Here is a 12188-nt window from a genome sequence, read left to right as displayed (position 1 = left end):
CGTCCCCCCAATCCATCCCCTACAACCACTGATCTGTTCATCATTACGGTTTTGTCTCTTTGAGAATGTCATGTAAATGGAATCGTATAGTATGTAACCTTTTGACGCTGGTTGCTTCTTTCACTCAACGTAATGCTTTTAAGAGTCATCCAAGTTGTATTTATCAATAGTTAATTTCATTTTATTGCTGAGTATGGATGTAGTATTAGTACGTTTGTTTATTCCCCCTTTTTGGATAGGTATTTCAGAACACATTATGTGTCCTGGCACTATAATAAGCAATTTAAGTCAATTTTTTGTGGATTTTCAGGGCTAGTTGCTAACGTTAGTTTCTTCATTTCTCTATTTTGACCAGCAATGTAATTAAGAGAAATTGAAGTTCTTGTTTCTTTAACATATCCTAAAATTCCCCTACTTTTCTGTTTATATTTGGTTCTTTTTATTAAAGAGCAAAAGTAATAGCAAGGTGAATTTTTTTCATGTTGCTTGGTTTTAATCTTCGGGGCTGAGCCTTCTGTGATTCAGGCCTACAGCAAAAACTCAAGCCAAGTAAGTCATCGGTCCACAAGGAATGATGAATTTATATTGAGTGCATTTATTTATAAGAAAGCCATAATACTTAGCTTTTTTATTAGTCTCCTTGTAAGTAGGGCCTTTAATTTGTTTTATAGATAAATAAGAAATATCAAATAAAAATAGACATTGTCTAAATCAGGGTAGTGTAAAATAAGAGGCTTGACCTCTATCATATTGTCTTAAATTTTACTAATGGCAAAAGGTAGTTGTCTTTTGTTTTTAAGAGCATGGAGTTTTGGTGTATTTTAAGATGAACTTTTTGGGACTTGTGTTAAAAGTCTATTTGCTTAAATATTCTACTGCCATAAGATAAAAAAATGTTTCCAGAATATTAGTATAGGTTTTCTTTTTTTTAAAACCTTTTATTAGTAAAGTGTAATAAGTATAATTGAATTTTTGGAGGACTTTATAAAGTTTCCAGGTTGTTCTGAATATCTGGTAATTTTATATACTACTTTCAATAAATTATATAAAAATTTGAGGAGGAGACTTCTCTTTTAAATGTAGCCTTAATGTGATTTTTGTTTTCAGTTCCTCAAACACTATTCAGAGGCCTCAGAGAGGCTATGGAGTAATAAAATGTCAGAACTAAAATGGATTTTCAGAATTACCAGATCTCTAGACTCTCTCAATATTTTACAAAAAAATGAAACTGAAATCCCATAGTGGTGTGAAGTAACTTGTTCACAGTCACAGTTGGTTGCAGAAGCTGCGTGATACAGTTCCTCCCCTCAAGTGGGTAACTGGTTTATGAATGTAGACACAGAGTTGTACAAAATTAACTGCAATACAAAATGGAATGTTCTGGGCAATAAGAAAGGCACTGCTTTTCTTAAACAACAGTCTCTCCATCACCCCAAAAATCTTTTCTTGACCCCTTCACAACAAAATTACTTTCTGTCTTTAGTTTCTCACCCCTCATTCTCTCCTAAACTCTATCTGATCAGATGTTTTGCTTGTTTCTTTTTCACCTTTACCACACCATGAAAATTCTTCTTTCAAAATCAGCAGTGATGTCCATGCTGCTAAATCAACTGTCGTTTTCCTCTCAGACCTCATCTCATTTGATCTGTTGTCAGCATTTGGCACAGTTGCTCATTCCTTCCTCCTGGAAGTACTTCTACTTAAATTTCAGGTTAATGCCACATTTGCCTTATTTTCCTGCTGCATTTCTGGGTACTCCTTTTCAGCCTTCTTTGCTAGTTCTACCTCATCTCCCCTACCTCTAAATAGTAGAGTGTCCCCAAGCTTCTGTCATTGTTACCTTTTATATCTGTAGCTTTAATATCAAATAGATGTTAATGACTCCCAAATTATATATACCTAGCCCAGACCTCTACCCTGGGCTTCAGGACTGTGTATTCAGCTCCAGGACAATACCATTTTGACATCTTTACTTGGATAGCTAATGAGCATCTCAAACTTAGTGTGTTCAGTAACTCCTGATCTCCCCCTACCCCAAACCATCACCATTTGTGTTCACCTTAATGTGTTCAGTAACTCCCGATATCCCCTTACCCCAAATCTATCACAGTTTTGGCATCTGCCGTCTTCCAGTAGCCAGAAACTGAGTTTTGAAGCCTTATTTCCCCCACAACCCACTTGTTGTCCATTCAGAAATCTTGTTGGATATTCCTTAAAAACATACCCATAATTTACTCATATCTTCTTCTGCCTCCTTTGTCTAAGCCATTATCATCTTTTCTGAGTTATTGCATAAGCTTCTCCTTTCTTCCATCCCTGGCCCACTGCAGGTTTTTTTGCAACACAGCAGTCAAATCTTATGACTCAGCTACTCCAAACTCCCCTGCTAAAGTCTCTAAACAGTGAGGCTCTCCCTTAGTTTCTAGTGCTCTTCCTCCTTCTGTTACTCTCTTCCGTATTTTCTCTACATGAACCACACTGGCCTCCTTGCTTTCCTTGAACATATCAGGCAAGCTCCCTGTTAGAGTCTTTGCATGGGCTTTTTTCTGCCTGAAATGTTCTTCCTTAGATGTGTCTTCATGGCTAGAGGTCTTTACTCAAAAGTGACCTGGCAAAAGGAAGTCTTCCCTAGCTAGTTTGTGTAAATTGTCATATTCTTCTCATTGCTGTTTTATTTTTTCTTATTCGTCCTTATCACTAACATACTACACATTTTATTGTGTCTTTTATTTATAATCAACATACTATATATTTAGTTCATAACATTTCTCTCTTCCTGGCTAGAATGTAAGCATCATGTGAGTAGGGGTCGTTTATCAACAATGTGTCGTCTTCTTCACTGCTGTATAACAAGGGCCTAGAGAAGTACCTGGCACATGGTAGGTGCTCAGTGAATATTTGCTAAATGAATGAGTGCCTAAGAGTACCTCAGATCTGTTACTAACTTGACATTGGTCAAGTCACCTCTCTGTAGACCTCCTTTTCCTATTGTTAAATGAGACTAGATTGTATCAGTGTTTTAGGTTTTCTTAAAACACTGAAGACTTAAATGAATGTAGTATCAAGTTTCCTTGAAGGTTTTTATAAGAATTCAGTTACTTAACAGAAAAGTTTAAAAACCACTGGACTGAATAGAGGATCTCTAAGTTTCCTTTCAGCCTTGTGGTCAGTTCTTGTAATAATAGTTATAAGTGGGGCAACAGAGGGAAGCCTTCATGTAGAGAAGGCATTTGAACTGAGATTATGAAGGATGGATGAGTAGGCAGAGATAAGGGAAAGGGTAGGAAATAAGGTAAGTGCTTTCCAAGCCCAGAGAAGGCAAACAAATAGGAATGGAGCAATCCAGGTTTCAGTAAGGCTGGAGAGAGAGAGAGAGAGAGAGAGAGAGAGAGAGAGAGAGAGAGAGAGAGAGAGAGAGAGAGGGAGTGTGTGTGTGTGTGTGTGTGTGTGTGTGTGTGTGTGTGTGTGTGTGTGTGTATAGGGGTGGGGAGGGAGGGAGGGAGAGAGAGAAAAACAGACCCGAGATAGACAGTGGGGAAGAGGTGGAGAGTGGGGAAGATAGGACTGGAAACAGGTAAAGTGAGGTCGGATTGTGAAAACTTTGAACACCATGATAAGTAGTCCAGCTTTTTGCCTCTAGGGAATCAAAGTTTGTTTTTCAGCCATGAGTGATCATCACATCACTCACAGAGTTGTTCTTTAGGAAGATTTCTCTGAGAGTGGTGAAACATGAATTGAAAGTACGCAGTTGGTGGTAGAGAAAGGGACAGTTAAGATGTTGTTGAGATATTATTTTTCTCTGATATGTTGCTTTTACCTGAAGAATAGCAAAGGAGGAGCTGAAGTTTCACTCTCATCTCAATATAAAAACAGAAGATTTCCTCTCTACAACATTTGGAGGTTGCTGAATCGTAAGGTGACAAGTCTTTCTGAGCAGCTGCTGTGTGAAGAGCACTAACTACATTAGGTTCTAGGGCTCTGTAGCAGCAGAGCAGTGGTTCTCATAAGCCTGGGCTCTATCCACACCACTGAATCTGTTTCTAGGAGTAGGCATGTATCTTCAGAAGTTTCTTTCGGTAATTCGGAGGTGCATCCCTGGTTACAATCCACTGAAGTAAAAAATATATTGTCTTCAATATTGAATTTTAAATTGCAAGAGATAATTTCATGGTGATATAAAACTTGAGATTGCACTTAGCATATTACCTGGTAGCATTATAAAGAATATAATTGTACAGTCAAGTCTTGGTTATTTTTGACAAGAAAGGAAAGTCTAACACCCAAAATAACACATACAATAGAATCTTGTAACATAGTTCCATGAATTCAGCTGTATCAAATCATGGGTCAAATCAAACAACCTAAGTGTCCATTGATGTATGAAGGGATAAAGTAGATGTGTATATATGTATACACACACATACATACAATGGGGTACTACTCAGCCATAAAAAAGAATGGAATCTTGCCGTTCATGACAACACGGATGGACCTTGAGGGTATTACGCTGAGTGAAATTAGTCAGACAGACAAATACCATATGATTTCACTTATATGTGGAATCTAAAAAACAAAACAAATGAACAAACAACACCAAACCAAACTCATAGATACAGAGAACAAATTGGTGGTTGCCAGAGGGGAAGGGGGTTAGAGGGTAAATTAAATGAGTGAAGGAGGTCTAGTTATAAAATAATTAAGTCATGATGATGTGATGTACAGCATGATAACTATAATCACTAACACTGTATTGCCTTTTTAAAAGTTGCTCAGAGAGTCTTAAAAGTTCTCATCACAAGGAAAAAATTCTATGGTGACAGATGGTAACTAGACTTACTGTGATCATTATGCAGTGTGTACAATATTGAATCATTACATTGTACACCTGAAACTAATATAAAGTTTTATGTCAATTATAACTTCAGTTTGAAAAAAAATCATGGGTGAAATCATGTCTGTTAAAAGTATTTTCAGTGTACAGGTAAAATCCTGATATGCTAAAATTTCCCTTCAATGAACTGTTTGAGAAAAGTTATTCATTCATGTCTGAGTTTCTGCTATGTGTTGGACCCTGTCTTAGTGGTAGGAATACAGTAATGAACAAAGCCAGGCAAAGCTGTGGCCCCTTTTGCCTTTGGTTTGCCTCTGAAAACACACAGACACTTGACCAGGAGGACGTTCTTATGGATGAGTCTTATAATCTGAAGGGGGAAGGGGAAGGGGGTCTTGGTTTAACAAATCTAGTGATAGATAATAGAGAATTACAATTAAGCTCACATTTGGAAATGCTGCACGTTGCTCAGAACCTGGGATTACGCTTTGGAGGTTTTAACATCAACAAAATTAATGCTGTCCTGCTGAAAGATTTATAACACTGAATCTTGGTCTTTAAATTTTTATTTTTATATTTAAATAGTAGGGAAGAGTGATTTTGGTCATTTATCATTTTAATGGTTTGATCTTTTCTTCTTCCATCTCTGGATGGAAACATGTTAGCTGCAGATCCAGAAAGATTCAAACCATGCCTTTTTCTTAGCCCAGGGTTCCTAGATATGAAACTTAGACTGTTCTGTATTTTCACGTACTAGAAGTTCTCAAATTTGAGTTCAAGGAGAAGAGGTAAAAATAAAAGGGAAGAAGAGAGTGCTTGCTTACACAGTAAATTCTTTTCATAAGTTCTATTTTTAAACAAAGAAATGAACAGTGTCTTAACTTCAGTTGGCATTTAATAAATTCATTCAGTTGACATCTTTCTCAGCTAATAGTTCAAATATAAATGTTGGCAATTCCCCCAGGTGTGACAGCTCTATATTAAGATATATACTGACTTTGATATATATCTAATTTTAGAAATAAACATACCCACAGTATATACAGGTGCATTATATTTCCATCACAAGTCTAAGATGCCACATTTTATTTACAAATTTAGAGACCTAAAGTTTGTCATCCTGAAGTATTTGATACTGGTTGCTTCTGCTATGAAGCATAATAATAACAGCTAATGTTTATGAAGTGTTTATTAAGCGCCTAGTACTGTATTGTACATGAACTGGATTTCTTTTTCAAGTCACATTTGTTGAGGTATAGTTTATATACAGCACAATTTGCCCTATTTAGTTATACAGTTTTGCAATTTTTGACATGTACAGGTATTATAACCAATACCACAGTCACCATACAGGATATTTCCATCACCCCAAACAGTTCCCTTGTTCTCCTTTGTAGTCAACCCGTTCCCCTCATTCCCATCCCCTGACAACCACTGATACAATTTCTGTCTTTTTTGTTTTGCCTTTTCTAGAATGTCATATAAATGGAATCATACAGTACGTATTTTGAGTTTGGCTTATTTCATTTAGCCTTATGCTTTTAGATTCATCCATGTGGTATCATCTGTCAGAAGTGTAGAAGTTAATACCTTTTTATTGCTGATAGTATTCCATCGTATTGATATACCACAGCGCGTTCATCTGTTCACCAGTTGGTGGACATTTGCGTTTCCAGTATTTGGTGATAATGAATGAAACTGCTATAAATATTTATGTAGTTTTTTTTTAATAGACACATATTTTCATTTCTCTTAGGTAAATATCTAGGAGTAGGACAGCTGGATTGTAGGATAAGTGTATGTTTAACTTTATAAAGAATTGCTAAACTGCTTTCCGAATAGGCATTCCCACCAACAGTGTGTGAGAGTTGTAGTTGTTCCATATCCTCACCAGCCCTTGGTATTGTTAGTGTTGTTGTTGTTGTTTTTAATCTACTGTAATGGTGTGTAGTGGTATTCTGACTTTAATTTGCTTTTCTCTAGTGAGTAATGATGCTGAGATCTTTTCTCTGCTTATTTACCATCTGTATCTCTTCTTCGGTGAAGTATCTGTTCAAATAGTTTGACCATTTAAAAAATTGGCTTGTTTTCTTATTTTTGAGTTGTGAAAGTTCTTTCTATATTCCAAATAGTAGTATATGAACTGACTTTAATTCTCACAATAATTCTTTGAGTTGGAGGTGGATACTGTTAGAAGTAATTTCCCAGGATTACACAGCTAATAGGTAGCAGAGCTAGGATTTGAACTCAACCTGTGCTGAACTGTTTGCCAGGGTTTTTTTTGTTGTTGGTTTGTCTTTTTTTTGGGTGGAGATTGATTTTTGGGAGCTGTGAATAGAACCAGGATCCAATTCCTGTAGGTGGTAGGATAACGCTTATAGAGACACCCCTGAGCAAAGGGGCAATATATTACAGTAGCAGCTCTGGATTGCCTCTTTGGGAACAACTCAGATGTTTGTTTCTGTTGAAGAGGGGTGATTATTTTTACTTTACATCTTTTACTTCACTTCTACATACCGGTGGCCAAAAGTACTTTTAAATTACAGTCTGAATATCTGCCATTATCAAGTAATAAGGTACTTGATACAAAAGGATTTTCTCAATAGCAGAAGCAAACCCTTTTATATATCTATACTTCATAAAAAATTTCACACATTTGATGTTAGTCATTTGTTTTTTAAAAACCTTTATCATAATAATGCTGACTTCTAGGCACTTACTATTTGGTGATATCCTCAGGGAATATGTAGAACTTACTGACCTTTCAGAGTGGCTTTGGACCCCAGTACTTCTAAAGTTATAGTCATAGTCTTAGATGTTTTTTAAAAATCTTTCATTATCCACTCTGTCACTTGTTGGTTCGACATCATCCTTTCACTAGTCCCTCTTTCACTACTTATAACTTCTAATTCTGATTAGGTAAAAGATAATCAGATCGTTAGGCTTATTTGTGGATATTATCTAAGATACATTTTAACTCTGGGAAACGACTTGGGGGATTTTCCAGTGAAAATTTCCCGTGACTGCTCAGAGGATCTTTTTCCTTGGTGTTTGGGTTCCAAGTAGTCATTCTGGATAAATGAGCTCTAAAGCAAGTTAAATATAACATTTGTCAGTAGAAAATGTGATGTGTTTTTCTTTTTAGCATAATTTTTATTAATAATTTGTTAAATCGTGGAGATTATTTTAGTAAAAATATTAGTCAAGCAGTGTTCAGTGGCATGGATAGACAGGCACTTAATGGACAGAAAGTTAGTTTACAATCATTATGTTTTGTAGCAGTTTGTAAAGTTCCTGTCAGTGACAGCTTGTCCTCTCAGCTGTGCCTCTAGTAAGGCAGAATAATTACTTCCAAGTAATTAACTAAAGGAAGAAAACCTTGCTAAATCTTATTTACTTTTTGTAAAAGATAGGATGAAGCCTAGCTAGTGAGTTGCGCTTCTTCATTTCAAGTACTTTTGGAAGTACTTAATGCTTTTAAGCCATTCTGATCAATTTAAGCTCTTAGAGTAAATTAATAAATACTCACCCAGAGGACAGGGTAAGTAGCTGTAATAATTACCGTTTCCACTGCTTGGGCACATTGTCAGATGTACGATGACTTGGAGAGCAAACTGCACTGGCCATATGTTTTGTTGACACCCTGGGGCTCACCAGAGCTGTAACAGGGTGCTTTGCACACGGTTGGCTTCTATGTGTGGACAGTTTTGTTTGGAAGGTAAAGAAAACTGTGGCTATCACTTGGCAGTAGTAGAGTTATGAACAGTGATTGCATTGATAATTTGTTTCAAATAGAGTTTTGTGAAGCTTGCAATTCTATTTAAAATCATTTTGCTATATTGAACTTTAGTTCCTTTCTAATCCCAAGTTTGCTTTTTTATTCTGAAAACCAGATTAGTAATTCACACTTACTTTTCCATTGAACTTTGAATTTTCTAGTGGATTTTATCTGTTTAGCGAATGTATAAATCTGCATGTGGTATTACAGTGTGCTAGCTTTTCCAGATTACATAGCAATATACCCCTTTTATATAAGAGTTAATGAGTTGCCAGGTTAGACTCAGCAGGCCATTGTTACATTAAAAGCCAGAAAGTTTGCTGTCTCTCTTCCATTCCCTTCCCTACTTTTTTTTTCTTTCATAGTTTTATTTAGTTGCTCTATGAAAATAACTTCTAAAAATTGAGATTTTTATTTTTTAAAACAACATAGAGGTTTTTCATTTTGCTTCCTTACAGGTTCTATCTCATTGTTAATTTTAAATTATGGTAATTAATCTGAGCTGAGTAATGGTTTAATCAAGGTAGACCTTGCTCCTTGGCTGTGCCTCTCTCCTTTTTCTACCCCTCTCCCCGTTTTCACCTGTGGATTCGCATGTCTGACCTAGCAGAGTAATTGGGTCCACGGCAACATGGGCGTGCCTCCCTTAGAAACACTCAGTCTCACATATGACTCATAAGCTGAAGCACAGACACCACTTCCCCAATCTACAGGAGCCATTTTAACAGCACAAAACTTGCCGGATTGCTTTTTACTTTCAAGCCCAAAGGACAGTATCTAAAGAGAACGAGAATATTTGAAGGTAACTTGTTAAGATTTTGCGTGTTTGCGTCTGGCTGTTTCCTGAGCCTGATAAACGGAGGGTGGTTCTTACCTGTCGAAGGACAGGGCTGAATGTGTTCTTTAACTCTCTGGAAAAAATGTGTGTAGTCAGTCACATGCCTGATTGAACTTCACTACTAGGGGGAAACAAAGCTTTCAAGTTCTGGAAAGCTTTAGATCTTCTTGGTAAAGCATTTTTTATATTTTGTGTGATTTTTTTTCCCCCCCATATGACTTGAGAATAAAGGAGATTTTTCTTACTTTCTTTTTCATACTACAAAGCAAACTAGGTCAAATTCCAATTTTTAAAAATGTAATTGTATTTGTGAGGGTACCCTGTAATTTACAATTAAGTAAACTATATTATTCACCTGTGATTTGGGTGTTAAGAAAGAAGTTCAAGAGCGAAGATTTTGTTTTGGCGTTTTAGTTAAGGGGAACTTTGGGACACCTCAGTCATAGGTGTTGCTCATTGACTGTAATGCCCTTTGTAATATCCTTTTTTCTTTAAAGTTAATGAAATTATACTAAACACTTAATTTTGAAAACTATATAAGTTTGAGTAAAATGAATGGTCATTTAGATAACAAGTTGAAGTGATTATTAAATAAAGAGGAAGAAAGGCTAGAATGATTCATTTACTATTAGAAAAAAATAATAAAGTTTTATAATTCACACTGGAAACTTATTCTGTGTAACAGCCTTAGAAGCATAGCTAGTTTCTGAGGAAACGTAGTATTTTGATTTGTGTAAAAAGAAAAAGTAAAGAGTATTAACCTTCTGTCTATACAACTATTCTTAAAATTTGCTTGTTTGGAGTAAAAAAAAAAATACCTAGAAAAGGTTGCTTAGTTTTTTCCTGAAATATTTCTCATTATTGAAATTAGGAGATTCTGGTGTGCCTTGAAGTTCTAGGTGCTCTGAGAAGCTGGATGCAGCAGTATATTGCTTACGAAAGTTATTTGTGAAACTAAAATTTGAATGAAAGTAAAATTTGAATATGCAGTGATTCCAAATACAGTTTTTAGAAATAAAATTTGCCAAGTCATTTATTATTGAATGTAATGATATTTAGCTAGTTCTTTGGGAATTCGCTGCTAATAAATTTCTGACTGCTTGAAGGCCTGTCAGATGAAAGTGAAGATTTCTAGGCCGTCAATTACTATTTCTTACTCTTTGAAAGGATTGTTCATATTATCAGATCTCAGTTTATGGTCTTATAAGACAGGCACAAGCAGACATTTTACCAGTTCAGCTCTGAGCCATTTGCTGTCATCTTTGTTTGCATATTGCTGGTTTAGTCAGCTTTTGAGTAAGCAGAGGTTGTATTTACTTCTAGTGTGCTCTGTGTGAAAAATCTAATGAAACTTTTTTGCCTTTCTTTCTCTCTTTTTTTCCTCCCTTCCTTCCTCCCTCCCTCCCTCCCTTCCTTTTCTTTCTTTTATTTTTTTTTTTGAGTTTTTAAAGGCCAGCGACCCGCAGAGAAAAATCAAGGGGCACACAAAGAAGCAAATAATTAAGATTTTATTTATTAAAGAGAAGTAGAAGAATTTAGTTTCTTAAAATGAAGACATTGGTGCAATTCAAATAAAAATAAATACCAGTCATATATTTCAGTTTCTTATTATGTGGAGAAGACTGAGGTGGGGCTTCAGGGAGAAGGGAGGAAAAAAAAAGCATAGAAGCAAAGGAAGGCCAGTACGACTTATTAGGCAGTCCCCTTCCCATCCCACCCCTTTCCTTTTATAAGGTTGAATATGAGTTTAAAGTGAGTCATCAGAATTAAACTTAGAATTACCAATTTGAAGAACTTAGCGTTAAAAAAGACTGAAGATCATCCAACTGCCTCACTTTTATAGTTGAAGAAACAGTGGCTCAAAGAGGTCTTGTGACTTGCTCAGGGTTATGTAGTGCTTGATGGCAGGGCTTCCAGCCTGGAGCTGCTTCTGCTAGCCCACACCAACAAGTGATGCTTTGTTTGAAATGGTCTGTATTTCCTCAAGAGTAAATAAAGCCTTAATTAAGTTGCTTGGTGATCATTTTGGTGATAAGGTATGACCAAATGAATTAACTAACGATTTTGAAAATGTGTTCAAACTAAGTTTCCTTTTTCCTCAGAGAGAGGATGAGCCATTTGTTTAATTTCTACAACAGCTTTTTTTCACTACTATTAGAATTTTTTCATAGTTGAAGCATTGTGACATTGCATGTTTAAGATGGGCCTCAGGGAGATGGAAATACAAGGACTTGGGAATTTACATTGAACTTCCAGATAGAAAGACAGGTTTATTTCCACTTTAATTTTACCTCATATTGTTTTGGGAGGGCATATACTGTTTAGTATGATACCTTGTTCTATTAAAGTGTGTGTGTTAAACTTTGCATATGTTTACAAAAATCTAGAGGTCTCTAAACTCTAACGTAAGTACAATCTTGACTTTAACCTTCCCGTAATTAATAATCTCATTCCATTTGTTGTAGCCTACTCCTCTTCTTTGAAAGTTTACTTTACATACCGGGCACTTGAGTCTTAGAATCTGGGGAATACAAAATCTTTGTCTATTCATTTTTTGATGTGTTTTTATTATGGTGGTTGAAATTTACTTCAGATCTGCCTTTCTTTAGATTTTTTAAATGCTTTGCATATGACTGTTGAATCTTTTAAATTTCCAAGTCCCCTAACCTAATTCAGCGTCAGATCCTCCACAGTGTGGCCATCATTGTTCTAAGCAACGAACAGGGCACAGAAGGCTAGAA

At 35.9% G+C, this 12188-nt stretch overlaps 1 protein-coding gene across 3 annotated transcripts in view; it reads left to right on the top strand.

Annotated features, from left to right (window-relative positions):
• Nucleotides 1–12188, top strand: part of ELF1 (E74 like ETS transcription factor 1) — a 105100-nt gene that overhangs the window by 19014 nt on the left and 73898 nt on the right. For 2 of the 3 annotated variants that reach the window (XM_082675598.1, XM_082675595.1), the window contains exon 1: nucleotides 9288–9411. The exons of the other annotated variant lie outside the window; for it this stretch is intronic. The gene's annotated coding sequence lies outside the window, so the exon portion shown is untranslated. Of the gene's footprint in view, nucleotides 1–9287; nucleotides 9412–12188 lie in introns of those variants that run through there. 3 annotated transcript variants of the gene reach the window in all.

This window comes from Grampus griseus (assembly GCF_964374135.1).
Source record: "Grampus griseus genome assembly, chromosome: 18".
NCBI lineage: Eukaryota > Metazoa > Chordata > Mammalia > Artiodactyla > Delphinidae > Grampus > Grampus griseus.
Note: the sequence above shows the minus strand (reverse complement) of the source record. Positions and strands in the feature narration are given on the sequence as shown.